Consider the following 20,238-nt stretch of genomic DNA (forward strand, 5'->3'; position numbering starts at 1 on the left):
AGCTGGTGACCCTCAGGTCAAGGCCAGCTGGGGACGGAAGGTTGGACGGGTCTTCAGAGGACCCTCTGTGGCCAGGCCCCACCCTGCCCCTTGGAAGGGGCCTTCTAGCCCCTTCATTCTAGCGCACAAAGCTTCCAGAGCCCTGGACAAGTGGCAGTCATGCTGTGTGCACTAGAAAGGGCTGAGCAAGACCCAGTCGGGGTCCTGGAGGGGCAGCTGGGGGAGGGGAGAGTATATGGGTAATGATGACACCCTTAGATCAGTGCATGGGGGTGCAGAGGAAGGAACACCACCTCGCGGTGGGGGTGGTCATGGAAGGCTTCCTAGAGGTGGTGACATCTGAGCTCCCTGGCATGCTGACATGCTTCAGTCCCTCGTGTCTCCCTCCAAGCAGGCTGACCCTGAAGGGAAGGGAGAAACCAGCTGATGGGGGGCAGGATGCGGCGGGTGCTTGAGGAGGAACGTCGCTGGGGAGGGGAGCAGCTCCGCCTGGCTGGACCACAGGGGTCCTGGCAAGGTGAAGGAGCTGTGGGAGCTGAGGCTGGGACCAGGCAGTCCAGATGGGAAAGAACTTTGTGCTCCAGGCTAAGAAAGTTAGACCTGACCTTCTGGGGCACGAGGGCATGACACGGGCGGGGGCTGGGCCCGGGGCAGTGGGGAAGGGGGCCGAGTGAAATGGCAGAGCCCACAGGGCTGGCCTGTGCAGGGAGTGGGGGTCGCTAAGAGTTAGTCACGGAGCCTTTGGTGGGTGGGGACCCTCCTGTGATCCGTAGGACGAGGAAGGAAAAGCAGAAATGAGCATCTTCGATGCATCGAGTGTGCAGAGCATGTGAATGGCAGGGAATGTGTGGGGGCTGGGGGTGCGGACTCAGGACTTGGGGGTTTGGGTGCCGTATCGCAAACTGGGGCGGGTGGCATGGCTCAGGGAGGCGGATCCACAACAGGAGATTCAGAGAAGGGTCCTGCCTGTTGCAACCCATTCTCTCTACGGCGTCAGACCCCTGCCTGGATGTGGAGTCTGGCCTGGGAAGATGAGATGGGGGGGGGGGGGGGCTCTCCCGGTCAGGCTCCACCCCTGTCCTAAAATAGCCTCAAAGATTCAGGAGGGGAACACTCTCGCACGTCCCCAGGGCCTGCCAGAGAGTGTGGGCAAAAAACAGACTGTGTGGGCAGAGGGAGGGCGTCCTGGGAGGCAGGACCCCCGAGGAGCCGGCAGAGTGCCCGCTCTGCCCGCCACCCCGCCACCCGGGAGCATCACCCACCCTTGCCAGGCTCTGAAGGGACTCCCTGCCCATAGGAGGGACCGGGGGCCAGCTCACATATGCCAGGCTGGTGCTGCTGAGGGCCAAGATGCAGAGACAAATCTGTTCTGCCTGCAGGTTCAGGGACAGTGTCCCTTGGGTGGCGCTCCCTGAGGCCGGCCTTGAAGAAGGAGGGGGGGTTTGCAGAGCAGACAAAAGCCTGGGGACTCGTGGGTGGGAAAGTCAGGGCACTTTCAGCAGAACCAACGGCCTTTGCAAAGGATGCAGCCACGGAGCCTCCGGGCTCACCCTGGCCCCAATTCTGCCTGGAGCGGGAATGGGGTCTGTAGGACTCAGCAGAGCTTGACCACAGCTGTCCTGACCCCCAGTGGCCACTGCTTCCCTCCCCTGTGGCTGCCTGGCCTCTTTTGCGGACTCCCTGCCCGACCTCCGGTCCCGCCGCCCAGAGTGAGCCCCATGGCCCCTGTTCCCAGTTCAGTCCCACCCAGTGAGGTCCCCTGGACCCTTGAGAGCTTCCCTGGGGAGTTGGGGATGGGCTGTAGCCCGGGAGGAGGAAGCTGCTGGACAGGCTGAGCAGCCTGGAAGAAAGGCCGAGATGAGATGCGGGGAAACTCACAGCCTGGGAAGTGCTCAGTCTGGAGCCACTGGGCTGAGCCCAGGGGAAAATTTCTCCCTCAGGAGGAAAGCACACAGTTCACAGACATTTCCAGACCACGTCCATGGGAGCCTGGAGGCCAGAGAGCATGTGAAAAATATTCTGGTGCACGCATGCATGTACGTGCACATGTATACACCAGGCCTCTCCTCCCAGTTCAGCCCCACTTAACTGGAAGGATGTGTTTCTCCTTGCCCTTCAGTGGGGGCCCTTTCTGCCTTGCCTCCCCACGGACCCTTTCCTAGGGCTGGCTGAGACCCCCGCTCTGATCTCTGCCACGGACGGTCATTTCCTTCGCCAAGAGGTGCATAGCCAGCCAAGGGGGGAGGGAGTGGGTGTGCTGGGTTGGGGGAGCTTCCTGGGTTTCCTGGCTCAGAGCCCTGGGGTGTTGGCTGAGGGCTCACGTTTATTTCCCCACCGTTCTTTCCGTTCTTTCCAAGATCCAGTTCCCCAGTTGATTTTATAGCTCAGAGAGAAGGGGACAGAGGCAGGAGCCCAGAAGATGCGGGGCTGGGTGTGCGTGGTCTTGGGAACCACCTGAAGTTTGCGCTGGGGACCCGCTTTCCCCCAGGGCCGGGCTGGGAGGTGGGGAGAGGGGGACAGACAGTGCACCCTATGCAGGGGGTTCAGAGTCTCCGCCCAGCTCCTCCCCCCTCCCCCCACCCGCCCCCTCCACCCCACAGGCAGCACCTGGCGGTGGCTGGGGTCACCCCTGAGCCCAGCACTCCCCGGCTGGGCACTGGGGAGAGGCGCGGAGGGGCCCCTTCAGGCGCCGGGAGGTGGGGGGAGGCTCTGTGCGCTTCTCAGCATCTCAGCCCCAGGTCTGCCGGAGCCGAGAAGACAACCCAGCGGGACACGCTTGGTACATACCCAGAAATACATCATTTCGGACCCCTGGCTCCAAAGCAGGCAGGCTGGTGGAGGCGGGAGGAGGCCCACCGGGTGGCGGAGGCTGCATCCGCTCCGCTCCCGGCACACTCAGTCCAGCGGGCACTTGCCGCGGGGTTAAGAAGTGCCGTTCTCCTCTCTGCCTCCCTGTCGCTGTGCTGGCCGCCAGTCCTCTCCCCCCCGCCTCCTCCCCTCGTTTATTTCCCCGGGTGTTCAGCTCCTTGCGGGCCCTGGCGTCCGTCCGGGTGGAGCGCCCCTGCAGGGGCCCCGGGAGGCTCCCTGGGCGTGGGGGGGGGCGCGCAAGCTCCCCCAGCCTAACAACTGGATCCCCGAAGGGGGACCTTTCCTGAGGTTGGACAAGTTGAGTGGGGGGCGGAAGGGGAGGGCCACCGTCGGGAGAGGGGAAAGCGCAGCTGTTAGTGTCGTCGTCCGAAGGTCCCTCTCGGCTTCAGAGGGTGACAAGATGGGAGCTGGCAGGGACAGAGAGGGGAGGCCGGTCCCACCCCCAGCCCCAAGTCTGGGAGGGGGCGGGGAGGGGGGAGAAGGGAGGGGGAGAACGGCTTCCGCTGCACACGCAGCGGCCTCCCCACCCCCGGCGGCGTGCAGAGATGAGGCCAGCCCGGTGGAGTGGTGTGTTGGAGCAGGGGTGCTGGGGGGTGGGGCCGCCCCCACGTGCGGTGCCCACATCTGTCCCGCCTGTTTTCCACGCTGCCTTCCCCGTTCACCCTTATGCTGCTGGCCTAGAGGCCCCGGAATCCAGCCCCCTGGGATCCCTGCTCTGCTGTCCCATCACTTCAGGCCAGTGCCGTCTGTGGGCCACAGGCCACCTAGGGACCTGGGCCTCTCCACCCAGGCCGCCGCCCCCTCTTTGAAGGATAGAAAAAGGAAGCCAATCAATCTTGCTACAGTTCTTAAGGTCTCTTCCAATTAGGGAAACTGAGGCCTAGAAGCTGCGTACGGGGACGGGGCTCCGACGCACTGGAGAGTGATACCAGCTGGGCGAGGGTTGGTGGCCGAGAGAGGGACGTGTGTGCTGGTGCCTTCGGGCCAGGAGAGGACAAGATCCACCCGACGGCTCAGCACTTCTGCCCGCAGGGTGGCTTTTGGCCCGGGCATGTCAGAAGCAGCGCCTCCCGCTCCGCGAAGGCCAGCTTTGGGAAGGTGGGGGGCACAGGAAGGTTCGTGACTGGCCTCAGTGGGGACCACCCCACCCGTGGCTCATCACCCCCACCCCCAGAAGGCCTGGCTGAGCGGGAGGAGGGCTGGACGGGGAAGGAAGAGGAGGAGTTTGGTGGCCCAGAGCCTCTGGCCCAGCACCCTGGCTACCGACCGAGGCCCAGCCTATGGCTCCCTGGCTGGGTGAGCCTAAGGGGGGGCGCCAGGTTGGAGAGAATGGCATCAGACTTTAGGCTCCTGGGATTGGCAGGATGCTGGGCACAGGGAAGGGGCTGGGGGTATGTGTGCTTACACTGCACTCTTTGTTTCCAGAACCCTTCACAAGCTGCAAACACTGGGGGCCGGGAACGGAGTCAGAGGAGAGCAGGTTCCCCAGGGACCCGCTGCCTGATCTGCAGCAGGTCTAACGGTCTTCTCAGGCCCCTGGGGGTGCGCCAGCACTTAGGAGCCGGCCCAAGCCAAGCAGCGGGCCTGGCCAGAGGGTCCAGAGGCCCAAGGGCCAGCAAACCCGGTTCTGTCACTTCCAGCTCAGCTCTGAGCTAAGCCAGGGTGACAGCACCATCCCTGCTCCCAGGCTGTTTCAAAGATCAGAGGAGATTGACCAAATGATCAACAGTCAAATGACACGCAAAAAAAGCATGCTTGTACCACTGGAGGGTGAGCGACCCAGGAGCAAGACATCGGAGCCGACGGGTCCCCCTGCCTCCCTGTGGCTTGAGGAAGGTCTGGCCCCCTCTGCTTTTCAAAAGGCCAGAGGTCCAGCGACAGTGAGTGAGCAGTGCCCACACCCACCCTGCGTCCCCGGGCCTCCTTCTCCAGGTCCTGGCCGAGGCAGATGAACAGCCACGCCCTGTGGACACAGCTCCGGGCTGCCACCTGGTCGCATTTCCTCTGGGTGTGTCCAGAGAGGCCTGTGGAGCTGGGCTTTGGGCTCAGAAAGCTCCCAGAGACCACACTGCCCACCGCAGACGGTCTCGAGCCCCTGTCCTTACTTTCCATGGCATCCAGCCCGCTCACGTGGCCTCGTCATTGAGTTTGGACTTGCTGTCTCTGCCCTGCGCAGACGGGCGGCTCCTGGAGGTCAGGGGGGCTCTGCCACACCCGTCTAGCCAGGCCAGCTGGCGAGGAGCTGGGCACACAGCAGGTGCCCCTGAAAGGGGGCTGAGGGCACAGAACTTGAAGAATTTCAAGGCTGCGCTGCCTTCAGCGGGGGTGGGGGGGGGACCTCCTCGTGGAGAGACAGCAGCGGTCACCTCTCCTGTCCGGGTCTCCCAGCCAGTGTCCGAGGGAGACTTTGGGGCTCCAGTGCTGGACTTTGCACACCACACCTCTGGGGAGCGAGTGGGGAAGTCGGTCCCTGTAAGCGCTTTGACCGCTCGCCCTTTCTCGCATGCTGGTCCAGCCCGGGGAGCCTGACCGTGCTGACAGCGGCTTCCCCGAATAAGCCACGTGTCTCCTGGCATCCTCCGAACCCTGGGGTGGCCACACCATCGCCCTTTCTGGAAAGTGGCTCAGACGGCGACATCTCACAAACAGGGCCTGTTGCTGAGTTAGCCTCCAGGATGCCTGCCGTAAAAGCCCACACCCGTGTGCACACGCGGAAACGGGGGAGCCATGTGCACACAAGGAGCTGCGGGCACAGGTGCGCGTGCACACCCCCCCCTCCCCCCCAGCGCACGGGTCCCTCTCTGCACACACGCGTGTGTATACTGTGCACGCACAGCCACGCCTCCACGCCAACCCTTCCCCATAAACGTACATCAGAGTGCCGCCCCCGCCCCCGCCGGCCACTTCCACACATGCCCTGGAGGCGTTCAGCTGGTCAGCTGCTGGGGGACGTCTCTGGGCCCCGCACGGAGACGTGGCTCCGCACCTGGGCTGGGCGGTCACATCTGCCACAAACTCAATCCACGGCCCTCCAGGCGGGCGGCATGGACACAGCATCCTCCTGTCGGAAGGCCAGCCACTGGGAGTCAATGATGGGGGAAGGGCGAGGGGAGGGGCTGGGAGCAGCTCCCCCCACCCGGGGGCCCAGGCAGGGGATGCTAAGGGCCGCCGCGAATCTCCGGACCGTGGGCACATTCCAAGCTCTGCGGCTCTGCGGCAGTGCCCCTCCAGCACGGCAATAAAGCCAACGACACTTCCAATAATTCAGCAGGGAAGGGAAAACCCACCTCAGCATTGGGAGGGCGGGGGCGAGAGGAGCTGAGCAGGCGGCGGGGCGGGGGGGGGGGGGCGGAGGGGGGACAGCAGAAGGAATCAGGGAGGGCAGGCTTGACCTCAGCCTCCCTCCCGCCTGCCGGCCCTCTCTCCGCGTCCTCCCTGAAAGGGGGGCTTCCCACACAGTGACACGTGCTGGCCACTGAGCACCGCCTCTGGTGAAGGCCCGAGAAGTCACCGGGCTGTCCCCTCCCGACACAGAAACGCCTCTGCAGGCCCCTGAGGATGAGGAGGGAACGGAGGTGGGCCACCCATCACTGCCCGGCTGTCTTCCCTGGAAAGCTGTCCTTCATGCAGCCCCCCGAGATCTGCCCCCCAGGACTGGTCTCATGGACCTTGTCTTCTGCAGGACGGCCCTCAGATATCTGAGGCACACCAGCTGGCCGCCCCAACTCTCCTCCTCTGAGCAAACAGCTCTCACCCCTACGGGATGTCCCTTGAACGGTCCCCCGTGGCTCACGGCAGCCACCTCCAAGGGGAACCCGACATTCCACGGAGCCTCCAGCCGACCAACTCGGTCCTCCGGGAACGTGCCTCTTCTCATGCAATCCCAACAAAACGGGCTTCTGAGGGCAGCCGTTGATGCTTAGGGTGACCACACCCTCCCGTGAGCCCGGGACACTCCTGGTTCACACCATGTTAGTCATGCCCTCAGTTTGGATGCTAAGTTATTGGTCACTGTCCTGAATGCGCCCCCCCTGCAAAGTTATCTAAAGTCGTATGTTGAACGTCACCTCTCTGCGCGGTGGTGTTTGGGGGGTGATTACAGTTGGATGAGTCACAAGAGAGCTTGCTTCCTGCCTCAGCTGCCCGCCACGTGAGGGTACGATGGTCTGCAGTTTGGCAGATGCCTTCACGGGACCTGACTGCACCAGTCCTGGGGTCTCGGACTCCAGCCTCTGGAGCCGTGTTTCAGGCCACCCGGTCTGCGGTAGTCGAGCGGACTGGACAGTCCTCTTAATTATACCGAACTCACCATCAGTTAAAACCCCTAAGTCTCCTTCCTCTTATACTCATCTGTTTAGTAGTTTTGGACCCAAGAGCAAGATTTTACACTAATTCTTTAAAAACATTTTTTTTTTTAATGTTTATTTATCTTCGAGAGGACAGTGCGCAAGCAGGGGAAGGGCAGAGAGAGAGAGAGACAGAGAGAGAGAGAGAGAAAGGGAGAGAGCAAGCGGGGGAGGGGCAGAGAGAGAGAGAGTGAGAGAGAGGGAGAGACAGACAGACAGAGGGAGACACAGAATCCGAAGCAGGCTCCAGGCTCTGAGCTGTCAGCACAGAGCCCGATGCGGGGCTGGAACTCGTGAACCGCAAGCTCATGACCTGAGCTAAAGTTGGACGTGTAACTGACCGAGCCACTCAGCCGCCCTTTACATTGATGATTAAACGTAGTTAAATTTCCTCTCTGCTCCCAGCCAGTAGACCAGGCAAACTGTTACTTATTCCTCTCAGCTTCAGATTAACTAGAACCTGGTCATCATGCCGATCACATGCTTATGTGAATCACTGATAAAAATCATCACTAGGGTGGGGTTGAGAACACAGCCCGGTGGCCCACCTCTAGGGACATCTCAGGAGCCAGCATTCTTCGGAGGTAGTCATTCAGACAATCCTGAGAGCACCCAACCAACCATACTGTTATCCTGTCCTTGATTAGAAGAGGGGATGGTCAGGCTGGACCTAAGTGGGGAAGTGATCCTTAGTGCAGTTTGGAGGAGTCGAGGAAAAGAGCCCCGAGGCTCTCCTAGGAGAGGGAGTACAGGCTAAGGCTCTGTCATAGGATGTGCCTGGCTCTTCAGAGAACGGGCAAGGTGGCCCGGGAGCTGGAGTCATGAGAACGAGGGGGAGCAGTAGGGGAGGTGGTCAGAGGAGTGATGGGGCCAGATCACATGAGGTCTTACACGGGAGGGTATTGTGAAGACTTGGCCTTTCTCCAAGAGAACTGGGAGCCGTTGGAGGATGTGAGCGCTGGGGGAGGGGCACAGTCCAACTTAGACTTTAAAAGCACCCCCATCACCCCTAGTAGTACATTCTTTAAAAAGACGGGGAGGACCTGGTGTCTAAGGAGGAATATTCGAGATCCTCCAGCCATCCTGAAGATTTCTTTAGAGCCAGTGCCCTCTGAGGAGCAGGGATGACTTCTTGGCCTGACGGGCAGCCCTCTCTTCTCCTCCCAACCTTGACTGAGAGAACATGTGCTGTGTCTCTGACGACACCAGGCACAACCTGACAGGCTGCTGGGGCGGGAGGGCCCCGGGTCTGGCGTCACTGGGACCCGGGCTCCCGTTCCAGCTCTGCTGACTCACTGTGTGGCTTTGAGCAGGTTACTAAACCTCTCTGAGCCTCAGTTTCCTTTCTGGCAAAGTGAGGACAACCGCATTCACCCTTCTGGATGGTGATGGGGCTGAAGAATCACCAGGGGAAAGGGCCTGGTGCCTAGGGGTGTTTGACACACGGCCGCCATTCTAGACCCAATTACGGGGATTTGCAGGCCTGTGAACGAGGGGAAAGCAGGTGTGACGCTGGGGAGGGGGAGGAGAGTGAACACATTCGCCGTGACACCGGAGAAGGAAAACTCAGACTCCGCCAGGGTGTTCAGGGGGCCCTGGGACCCGGCCGGCCTGGGGGACCCTACTGGGCATCCTGGGCGGTGACCTCGTGGCCTCGCTCTGCTCCCGCCCTCGCTCCTCCGTCCGCCCCCCCGCTCCCTCTCCCTCCAGCTCGTCTGCAAGTGCCAGCGAGCTGGCAGGCTGGACACCTGACAAAGGAGCCGTGGAGATTTCTCGGTTCTGGCACAGACTGCCAGCCCTGTGTGCCGAGTGCCGGCAGAGGAATAACGAAGTCCTGAGAGACGGAGGCTGCAGGCCGAACAGCAGAGCAAGGGAACATCCACAGACGCGAGGTGGGCCTCCGCTTTTCCGTGGTTTTCCCTTTGTTCCCACAGACCTGCCGGAGGCGGCCCCGGCGATGTCAGAAACCAAGGAGGCCCCCCCCCGGAGGAAGCGACCATTTGACGGAGTTATCGGTCTGATCGGTTCAGCGTATCCCCGGCACCTAGCACGGTGCCTGGCGCGTAGTAGGTGCTCACGGCACCTGCGCTGACCGGGTCCCTGGTGCTGCACTGGGCCTGTCCCTTCACGGGAAGATCAGGTGTGGGAGTGGGGCCCTGCCCGTCGTCTGCCGGCTGGGGTGGGAGGGGGAGGGTGGCGTGGAGAGGTGACCTAATCACAAATGAGTACTTATTATTACGTAAATTCGTAACTTTTCAGAAAAACCATTCCTAAACTGCTTAAAGCAAATGTGAGGTCCATGCGGACTGCAGGGTCTGCTGTCCACCTGCAGCAGCGGGAGGCAGGAGCCCCCGTGGGCCGTGGGGTGGGTCAGAGGACAGAAGCAAAGTGCCAGCAAGATCCTGAGCAGCTGGAGGGATGCAGGGGGTGGTCCCGGTGCCCAGGGGAGGGCGGGAGGACCCAGAGGCAGAGGGAGGAGTGGCCAGGTCCTCTGTGCGGATTTCTCCCCTCCAGCCACGTCGCCGAGGCCAGGGAGGTCCCAAATCACAACCATCGCATCGTTAGCGACCTCTCCTCTGCTGAGGGGCGAACAGACACAGACGCTGATTTTAGCCATCAGTAGGAATAAAATCCGCCTTCTTTTCAGACCACCCCCACGGAGACCACCTGTCCTCCTGTCAGTCGCCGTGAGGGCCGACAGGATCAAAAGGCATCGGTGTGGGCAGCCAGGCCGGCCTTCCCTCCATCAAAGGCACACGTCCAAGTGGCTGGACTTGCACGGGCCTCTCCCATCACGGCTTCTGTCTTAGGAGGATCAGGCCGAGGCCTCCCCTCTCTCCCCTGGAGAGCCCTCTGTGCGCCCCCGGGCATGTGCCTTGGGCACAGCCGTCCACCCTGGAGCAGGTGGGGCGGCTGTGAAGTCAGAGAGAGAGAGATGTGTGTCTTGCTCTCTGCACCGTGACCTGCCTCCCGCTCCCTGAAACCGGATGATAAATTACTCTGCCCAAGCGGAACACGCCCGGACAAGCCTCCTTTCCAACTGTAATTAATACCCTGGGGAAAACACAGACTCGGGGTTTTCATACTTCGGCACAAACACGCACGAGTACACAGGCTCTTCTTTCTGTCACCCTACCCGATCCCCTCTCAAATATTTAGTGTCCTGCCTCTTTTGCGGGTAGCACAAAACCACCCAGCTGGATACATCCTGAAAGTCAAGGGAGGCATCGGGGACCCTTTTCAGTCCCTGTGACACAGGACTTGGGAATTTTCTGGCACGCGGTTCTCCTGTTGCTCATGCAATGCAGCTTTGGCCTTAGCGGAGTCAGAAACGGCCGTGGGTTTGGGTGAACGCTTTGTGGTCAACATTTTTGGGCATCTCCCCCTACCCTTTTCTTTCCATCGTACAGCCTAACTGATGCACTAGGCCAAACACACATGTGCGTGCACATCAGAGAGCTCCGAGCATCTGATACTCCCAAAAAAGCTCTATAATGAGTGAGGAGCTTTGTAGTCCCGTGAAACTAGAGAGCCAACCACCCTGACAATGAGAATGCTTTCTCGAAGGAGAGGAGAGTCCTCACGGGCCGGAGATGGGGGGTGGGGGGTGGAGTCTGTGTCCCATGCTGGTCAGTTGGCTCCTTTGGCATGACAAGTGGAGGCACCTATGACGGGAGCTCAGACACTCAGTTTAAGAAACCCACACTCTTACTGGGAACCTCAACTTTGCTCAAGGAAAATTCTCAGCATGAAACGAAGCCTGGATAGTCGGGGCTGTGGTCTTGCCTCAGCCATTGCAGCCTGAGCCTGGGCAGATCATTTGCCCGTCCTCGGCCTCAGTTTCCCCATCCATAAGATGGACCCTGCTGGGAGGGTCAAACGGGATAACACGTGTCGGATGTGCTGACAGCAGTCTGAGGCCCTTAAAGGCCGGAAAGTGCCGTGCACAGATAAAGAACGTGGCTCTGTCCACACCCAGGTTGGCAGAGGGTGGGTGAGGGGACTGGGATTCAGAAGAATGAATAGCCTGGGCCTCGGATGGGTCCTCCTCCCTGCTTGGTTTCTCTTGTTAGGGCAAAGAGGACTCTGTCCCCAGTGCTCTGTGACACGCTTCCTTGGAGAGGCGGCGGGGCTGCTGGGAGGCACTGGTTCCCTTCTCTCCGGGTTTCTGACCTCCCCTACCACCGAGGTTTTGAGAGCCTTGGAGGCATCGTTCCCCCTCCCTTATTCTTTACCATCAAAGTGTTCCGGAAAAGAGGCTCCACGAAGAGCACTCTGCAACCATCTTTCAAGAGCTATGCTCCTACTGCTGCAGATTCCTCTGCACTGAGGAGAAGGAGGCCAATCTCAAGACAAACGGAACAACAGCGCTGGTCTGTATGCTCGGACCACGTGTTCCCACGAGCCTCCAACCAGGGCTGGCTGAGGAGGGAAATGGGGATGAGGGCCGGCAACGGACCTGTGTGTCCCTGGGGCTGCCTGCATGTGTGTGCGCATGGGCGTCTCCAGACCACGTGTGACAGGATCTGAGTTCAGGCAGGAGAAAGTTTCCACTTCCAGTCAAGATGGAGGAACGGGACTGAATTACTCTCCCACCTGGCACAGTGGCAAGCAACTCAGAACGGTTTTCAAGACACAGGACCACACACTGTCCTGTTCATCAGCAAGGACAGTGATCCCTGAGAGGCGGGAAACAGTGAGGGGAGCCCCCCATGGCTCACTGTGTGCAGAACTTCTAGGCTAAGACTCAGGGACCACAAGCGGAGCCCGGTGGGCTCCCTGAGCTGAGGAGTCAGGGCTGAGAGTCCAGGGACACCAACATGGCTGGAGTTGCAAAACAGAGGGCTGGAGAGCGGGGAACTGGACAGAGGGAGACCCTGGAGAACCAGAGAGGGTCCCCGTGAGTGTCCAGCCGAGTACTGATCATCCCGTGCATTTGAGGAAAAGCCCTGAGGCTGAGGAAAGAACCACATGAACGGTTAGGGGAAACCGTGCTCAGCATGCACACGGGGCCAGGAAACGTGTGTGTCCCCACCAGCCTCACTGGAGCCCTTCACGGTTCATGGAACAACGGGTAGAACGCTCAGACGACCTTGCCTTGGCAGTGGGATCACTTGATGGGGACTAACCATGCCTCGGGCCCATCCAGCAAACCTTAGCAGTAAGATCTGAGAGGAAGGGATCAAACTGCTTCTGAGTAATTTAACTGCATCCCAGAATAAAATCCGAGGATATTTATAGGAATAGAAGTAGCCAGCACCCCGCAAGGTAGAATTTACAATGTCCAGCATCCAGTCAAAGATTACCAGGCACACGGGAAATGAGGAGAAAAAAAATCAATCATTCGAAACTGACCTGGAACTGACACATATGTTGGAATTAGCAGACAAGGGCATTAAAACAATTGTAACTATATTCCACGTGTTCCAGAAAGTAAGTAGAGACATGTAAGATATTGGAAAATGTGCAAATTCAACCTGTAGAATATGAACTACAACATCTGATGTGAAAAAAAAAAAAAAATACACCGGATGAAATTAATGGCAGATTAAACACTGCAGGAGAAAATGTTAGAAGGCGCCAGGGAAACAGGACACATTCTGTACAGAGGAACAAAGACGAAAATGACAGCAGGCTTTGAGACCACGGGAGCTGTGAAGGCCCTGAACCTTTGCAGCACTGAAAGAAAAAGCACCTGTCAACCCAGACCTCTGCACCCTGCAAAAATGTGTTCCAAAATGAAGTTGAAATAAAGACTTTTTCAGATACACAAACACTGAAAGAATTTACCACCGGCAGGTTGGTGCTGTATGTAAGAAATACTGAAGGGAGTCCTTCGGAGAGAAGGGAAATGACACTAGATGGAAATATGGATCCACACAAAGGAATGGAGACCACCAGAAATGGTAGCTATATGGATAAACACAGGAGAGCTTTTTTCTTATCACTTAAATCTCTTCAAAACACTACTTACTGTCTAAACAAATACAAATAGCATTATGTTGTAAGGCTTATAACATATGTATATAAGGCCAGGATGGAGAAATGGAAGTATGCTTGTACTGTATGTCAAGTGGATTAACAATCATTTGAAGGTAGGTGGGAACCAGCTTACAAAACTCATAAACTCTAAAGCAACCATCAATATAACAAAACAAAGAGCGATAACTAATAGGTCAGTAATGGAAATAAAATGGAACACAATCATTTTAAAAACTCTGTTCAAAAGACAGCAAACAAAAAAGGAAAAAGGAAATAAAGAAAAATAGGAAAACAGGGGTGCCTGGGTGGCTCGGTCAGTTAAATTTCCTACTTCAGCTCAGGTCACGATCTCACAGTTCATGAGTTCAAGCCCCGCATCGGGCTCCATGCTAATGGGGAGGGGACTGCTTGGGATTCTCTCTCTCTCTCTCTCTCTCTCTCTGCCCCTTCCTCACTCTCTCTCCCCCTCTCAAAACAAATAAATGAACTTAAAAAATAGTGAGTGATAGACTCGTTTCGAGTTTGGAAATCTAATTCATCTGATTCACAAACTGAAAAAGCACCTATCATTTCAACAGACACAAGAAAAGAGTTTAAGAAAACTCAACATCCTTTCTTAATAAAAACCGATAAAAACTCTCAGCACGCTGGCGACAGACGAGGAATGAAAGGGAACCTATGAAAAACCTACAGCTAACGTGACAATTAGTAGAAGAATTACTTTCCCTTTACTATCGGGAACAAAACAAGGCTGTTTACTCTCATGACACTTCTGTTCAACGGTGTGCTAGAGGTTCTAGCTGGTGGAGCAAAAAGCAATGGCAACGAGTAAAGACATCAGGATTGGAGAGGGAAAAGTAAACTTGTCTTTATCAATGGATCATCTGTATCAACGTGATCGTCTGCAGAAAATATGATGAAATCCACAAAAAAGCTACCAGAACTGACAGGTAAGTTTGATAAAGGTGTGGAACTCAAGATCAACATACACACAGTTTTAAAAAATGACCATACACTAGCAACAGTCAGAAATTGAAGGAAAAATACCATTTAAAGTAGCCATAAAAAATATGAAATACTTAGGGTAAGTTCGACAAAAGTTGTGCAAGACCCGCCGGCTGAAAAGTACAAACCACTGTGGAGAGAAGTTAAAGAAGTCTTAAATCAATGGGGGGGGCATAACTTGTTGATGAGGCAGAAGACTCCATATGGTTAAGATGTTAATGATCCCGCCCCCCTCCCCGGCCAGCCAAGTGATCTATAGATTCAATGCCATCCATATGGAAATTTAAGGGGCCTAGAGTAGCCAATACAACTTTGAAAAACAAGAACAAAGTTGGAGGGTTAACATCACCTGATTTCAAGATTTATTATAGAGTTATGATAGTCATGACAGTGTGCAATGGCACCGAGACAGACTACATATAGATCAAAGGGATCAGGTCCATATGACAACAGATTTTTGACAAGGTTGCAAAGGCAATTCAAAGGAGAAAGGATAGTCTTTTAATAAGTAATATTGAAATCAATGCACAGCTTCAGTTCAGAAAAATGAACCTCAACCCATACCTTGTACCACATGCAGGAAGGAACTCAAGATAAACCAGAAACCTAAACATAAAATCTAACACCTACAAAATGTCTAAAGAAAGTACAGGAGAAGAAAATCTTTGTGACCTAGGGTCAGGCTAAGCTTTCTCAGATACAACATCGTAAGTATGATCGTAAGAACAAATGGATAGACTGGAATTTATCAAAATTTAAAACGCCAGCTCTTCCAAGGACACTGTTACGCGAGTAGAAAGACAGATCAGTTAGGAGGAAATGCCTGCACAGCATGCATCTGTAAGGGACTTGTATTCAGTATATATAAAGAACCCCCCCAAATGCAACAGTACGGAGACAAATACCCAATTTAAAAAAACAGGCAAAAGTTGGAAAAGACACTTCACTGAGGATGATGGACGTCAACCAACCACATGGAAAGATGTCCAGCATCACTCATCAGCAGGGAAATGCAAACGAAACCACGATGAGACACCACCCCGATGCCCATCATAATGGCGAAAATTACCACAGCCAATGGCACCAAGTGTTGGAGAGGATGTAGAGTAATCGACAAGTCTTGGAGAGATGGGTGTAATTCCCGCACGTGGCCAGCGGGCAGGCGAAATGGTACAACCACTTGGGAAAAACACTTTGACGTTTCCTTAAAAAGTGAAACACAGGCTCACCATGAACTCTAGTCATTTCGCTTGTGGGTGTTCTACCCGAGAGAAAAGAAGGCATGTGTCTCACAAACACCTGTACGGGAATAATGTGTAATAACCAAAAAGCTTGGTGTCTTTCCAGGGGTGAACGGAGAAAACACGCCGTAGTGAACTCGCAGCGTGGAACACCGCTCGGCAACAAAAAGGCATCAGCTATTCGCACACACCATGACCTGGGGGAGTCTCAGAATACTTATTCTGACAACAAGAAGGAGCGCATACGGTACGATTTTATCTGTCTAGAACGTAGGGAATACACACCGTTCTAGAGCGACGGGACTCACGCAGATCAGTGTTTGCCGGGAAAGGGGACTGGAGAGCACGGAGGGAGAGACAAAAGATACATCCTTCGAAGGAGACTGATGGATACGTCCAGTATCTTGATTGTAATGATGACGTCAGGGGTACAAACAGGTGTCAGAACTTAATCAAATTGCACACTCTAACACGCGTAGTCGATTGTGCGCGCAGACCTGGGCAAAGCTGTTCAAAAAACAAACGTGCGAAAACCTGAGCTTACGAGGCAGACAAATCGCCGCGTCACCCCTTAGGAGGGGGATTCCTTGACCTACACACAGATTCACCTGAGGACTCCTTCGGTTGTTTCCCTGTAAAGTAAGACTCGGTTTACAAAATGGCACGTCCAGGAGGCTCTGCCTTGCGGGGGGGAGACCTCGCCGATGAGAGCACGAGGCCCACGCCGGCACACTTTCTTCGTCTCCCCCCAACTGAACTGCATCGGACGCTGACGGACAGCCCCCGGCCCCTCCCAGGGGACCCTGTCATGCACGGGAACAGGAGCCTTGAGCTCTGCCTCACTGTCCCCGTCCCACCAGTGAGCGGGGCCAGGACTGCCCTTTCCACGAACCCGGGTGGCCCTGCGGTGACCGGCTTCTAGGACACAGCCCCCTGGCCATTTGGACAGTGCCCACTTTTGAGGCCAGCGTGTACTTGGGGGTAAAAACAATACAAAAGAGATCACCAAAAGGAGTTTCCGGTGTTTGGCTCAGGCGGACATCAGACCCTGCCACCCAACAGCTTTGTTTTGCCTTTTGGATCTGCGGAAAACGCTGGGCTATCTTGGGCCCAAGGCCTGAGACCCAGGAGCACTGCCCCCAACCCCGAGGAAGCCAGCGGGGAGCCCAGGGTTACAAACACATGGCACACCTGCACTCTCTAATCTGTTCACAACAGATAATACATCACAGCTACGATAGAATTTTCTGCAAAGTCAAATTCTGCAAGCGAATCTTCGAAGGAGATCGGCTGCAGGCGGGTGATGGAGGTTTGGCTGCAAGGAGTGCGCAGACCGAGGGCTGGGGTCATGGACCGAGGATTGGGGTCAGGAGGGTCCGGTCCCCCCCCACGAGGGTCACTGCTGGGACCTGAGCCGATTCTGCGGCCCCCTCCCCGAGGAGACTGGGCCACGTGGGGACATGCAGCACCCCAGGCTCCGAAGGCCAGGGGAACGCGCATCTGTGCCCCAAGTACCTGGGGTCGGGGGTGGGGGCAGAGCAAAGGAGCGGGGAGGAGGGACTGTTTCTCTGGCTGGTGGCAGTTGCTAAGCAATGTCACCCATAAACACACTCCTGTCCCCTCATTTCCCTTCTGGCTCCTCTGGTCCCCACACCTGCCTTCCCAGCACAACTCGGGCTGGCGCTTTGGGGGACAAGAGAGGACACGCCATCGAGTGCGAAGCAAGCCAAACTCTCCATTCTCTGCCCCCCCCCCAGCCCCCTCCCTCCAGTGAGCAGGGAGCCCCGGAAACCCCTGGCATTCTTCAGCAGCAGCACCCAAGATGTTCAACATGCTCACATCTGTCAAAAACTATTCAGGAAAAAAAAAAAAAAAAAAAAAGAAAGTCTTTATACCTTTTATTCAGCCAATTTTTCCCGAGGCACTGTGGGCTCTCTAAGAAAAGAAAAAGAGAGAGGAGAGAGAATTACAATCAATGTCGCCACCGCGCATCTGGTTGCTGGCTGCTATTTGCTCACTGACTAGTCAAGTCTGGAGGAGGGAGCGCTGCCTCCCCGGGAGCCAAGGAGACCTGCCCCAGGAGAAGCCCCTGTGTCGCGTGCGCCTGCAGCGTGGCCGGGAGCCCACGTCTGGTTTAACGAAGACAACGGAAAACACAACGCCGTGGGCCTGGGGTCCACATTTTCCTAACCCGTCTTCTGCGTAACTCTGGGGACACTCTCGTGCGTTTTCTCTCTCTCTTCCGCTCGCCCCGAACTCTGAGTTTCCCTTTCCTCTTCTTCCCCCCCTCCCCCAGCACCTGGTTCTGAGGTTACCTGCACACAGAGACTTTGCCGACTGATGGAGGTATTTAATCCCAAACCGGGACCTCCCTCCCCCGCCCCCGGTCACTCTGCATGGATCTCTTCCCACCTCCGAGGTCACTCATGGCGGGTAGATCTATTTTCATATCAGTCAAAGTAGGAAGGGAGGTAGGAGCCTTCTAAATCCCACAAACACACGATTTCAGCAGTGACTACACGTTGTGTGGAATTGTGTGATGTTTCCAGGAGCTTCCATCAGCAGAGGTGGCCCAGCCAGACTAGCAGGGGCCATGTATTTACTCATTTTACGGTCCGGGGCCTGGGGCCAGAGAGACCAAGGCACTTGCCTAAAGTCACAAAGCTGAGCTTGGGGGCCTGGGGACCGCACAAGTGTGTCTGAACCCCTAATCCTGCCTTCAGAGATTAGAAACGAGGGGTGTGCTGCTTTGGATGCTGTGTCTCCCTCTCTCTCTGCCCCTCCCCTGCTTGTGCTCTGTCTCTCTCTCTCTCTCAAAAATGAATAAATATTTAAAAAATTGGCAAAAAAAATAGAAATGAGGGGTGTGCGTGTGTCCACTAAGTGCTTCTTCTGGACATAAATTTTCCTTATTTATATCAATAAAGTTTCAGAGTTTCTTTTAAAAGATTTTCATTCTAAGTAAGCTCTCCACCCAACATGGGGCTCGAACTTACAACCCCAAGTTCAAGGGCTGCACACTCCACAGATGGAGACAAGCCAGCTGCTCCTTGTGTTTCATAAGTATATGTGTGCAGATTGTGTACATCTTGTCACTTTTTTAATTTCTATGTTTTTAATGTTTATTTACTTTTGAGAGAGAGAGAGAGACCGAGCATGAGCAGGGAGGGGCAGAGAGAGAGGGAGACACAGAATCCACGAAGCAGGCTCCAGGCTCTGAGCTGTCAGCACAGAGCCCGACGCGGGGCTTGAACCCACGGACCGTGAGATCGTGACCTGAGCCGAAGCCGGACGCTCAACCGACTGAACCACCCAGGCGCCCCAATGTTTATTTCCTTTTGAGAGAGATAGAGAGCGAGCAGGGGAGGGGCAGAGAGAGAGAGGGAGACACAGAATCTGAAGCAGGCTCCAGGCTCCGAGCTGCCAGCACAGAGCCCCACATGGGGCTCGAACTCATGAACTGTGAGATCACGACCTGAGCCAAAGTCGGACGCTCAACTGACTGAGCCACCCAGGCGCCCCAGTGCACATCTTTTTAAATTGTGGCAAAATACTGTAAAATTTATCATTTTAACCATTGTACAGTGTACAAGCCAGTGGCATTAGGTACAGTCACATGGTTGTGCAACCAGTATCTGGTTCTAGAACTTTCTGTCACCCTGAAAGGAAACTGTATACTCCTTAAACGGTCCCTCCCCCTTCCCTTCTCCCGTGTGTGTGTGTGTGTGTGTGTGTGTGTGTGTGTGTTTTAAACTTATCATAAACCAGAAAAAAAAAAAGCAAGCGAAAAGCTTCTAGAATCCAAAGGCACCCAGACGGGGCCTCTTTCTTGAGAAGGAAAAAATCACTGTCGTTTACCATCGTCAACATGGTCCTGAAGAGCAAATACAGACAACTGTAGCCTCGCTCAGCCCTCGTAACCCTAAGGAGCGTGCACTGTTCTATCCTCCCTTATCACATGAGGAAATGCGCGAATGGGCAAAGCATTGGCACCCCCAGTTACCAGGATGGCTGGTTTCCTGGGGGGCAGGGTCCCACTGCCCACACTCCCTCCCACCCGCTAGAGGAAGGTGCCCTTCTCGGCGGGCAGTGAACAGTTAGCTGCACAGAGCCCGCCGGACATGCTGTTGGAGCTGGTGACGGTCACCACGGCTGCGTTTCGTGGGTGGTCTCCCCCCACCCCACCCCCCAGGGCCCCCGGCCTCAGCAGAGAGGGCTGTGGGCCAAGGTTGGGCTCACACGGTGGGGAAACGGGCGTTGAGGCGGCCCGGCCGCAGCCTGGTTGCTGACTGGCGCGTTCCTTCTCCGGCACGGTGGCAAAAGCCACTTCTGGCACGTCTGCACACGCGGCTCACGGAGGGACTCTGGGGAGGGGCAGGCGTGATCGGAAGGCCCCGCCAGACGAAGGCGTCGTTACAAAATGAGACGGATTGAATCAATCCACTCGCATCAACCGCTGCCTTCAGTTGATTTGGGGGTTTTCTTATTGTTGACTTTTTCCTTGGTTTCTTAAAGTGAGTTTTCCTCCCGATTCAATTTAGTTCCATTTAATCCAATCCATCCAGCCCCGGTGAGCAAACAGCCCAGAGCGCGGGTCTGGGCCAAGCGCACGGCATGGGAGCTGGGTGAGAGGAGTCTGCCTCCCGGCCCCGCAGTCGGAGGGTCTGGGGTACAGGACCGCGCCTTGCCCGCCCTGCGTCCCTCCCACACGACAACTCCCACGCCTCCCTCTGGATCCTCTGCTCTCCAGGCTCTGTGCCCAACCCGCAGATTTCCTCTAAGTGCCGGGGACGCTG

At 56.2% G+C, this 20,238-nt stretch overlaps 1 protein-coding gene across 5 annotated transcripts in view; it reads right to left on the bottom strand.

The window, feature by feature from the left end:
- The window catches only part of RBFOX3 (RNA binding fox-1 homolog 3), a 458,058-nt gene that overhangs the window by 105,212 nt on the left and 332,608 nt on the right, over positions 1-20,238 (bottom strand). For all 5 annotated transcript variants that reach the window (XM_042917401.1, XM_042917398.1, XM_042917399.1 and 2 more), the window contains one exon: positions 17,338-17,377. The gene's annotated coding sequence lies outside the window, so the exon portion shown is untranslated. The remainder of the gene's footprint in view (positions 1-17,337; positions 17,378-20,238) is intronic.

This window comes from Panthera leo, chromosome E1, assembly GCF_018350215.1.
Source record: "Panthera leo isolate Ple1 chromosome E1, P.leo_Ple1_pat1.1, whole genome shotgun sequence".
Classification (NCBI taxonomy): Eukaryota; Metazoa; Chordata; class Mammalia; order Carnivora; family Felidae; genus Panthera; species Panthera leo.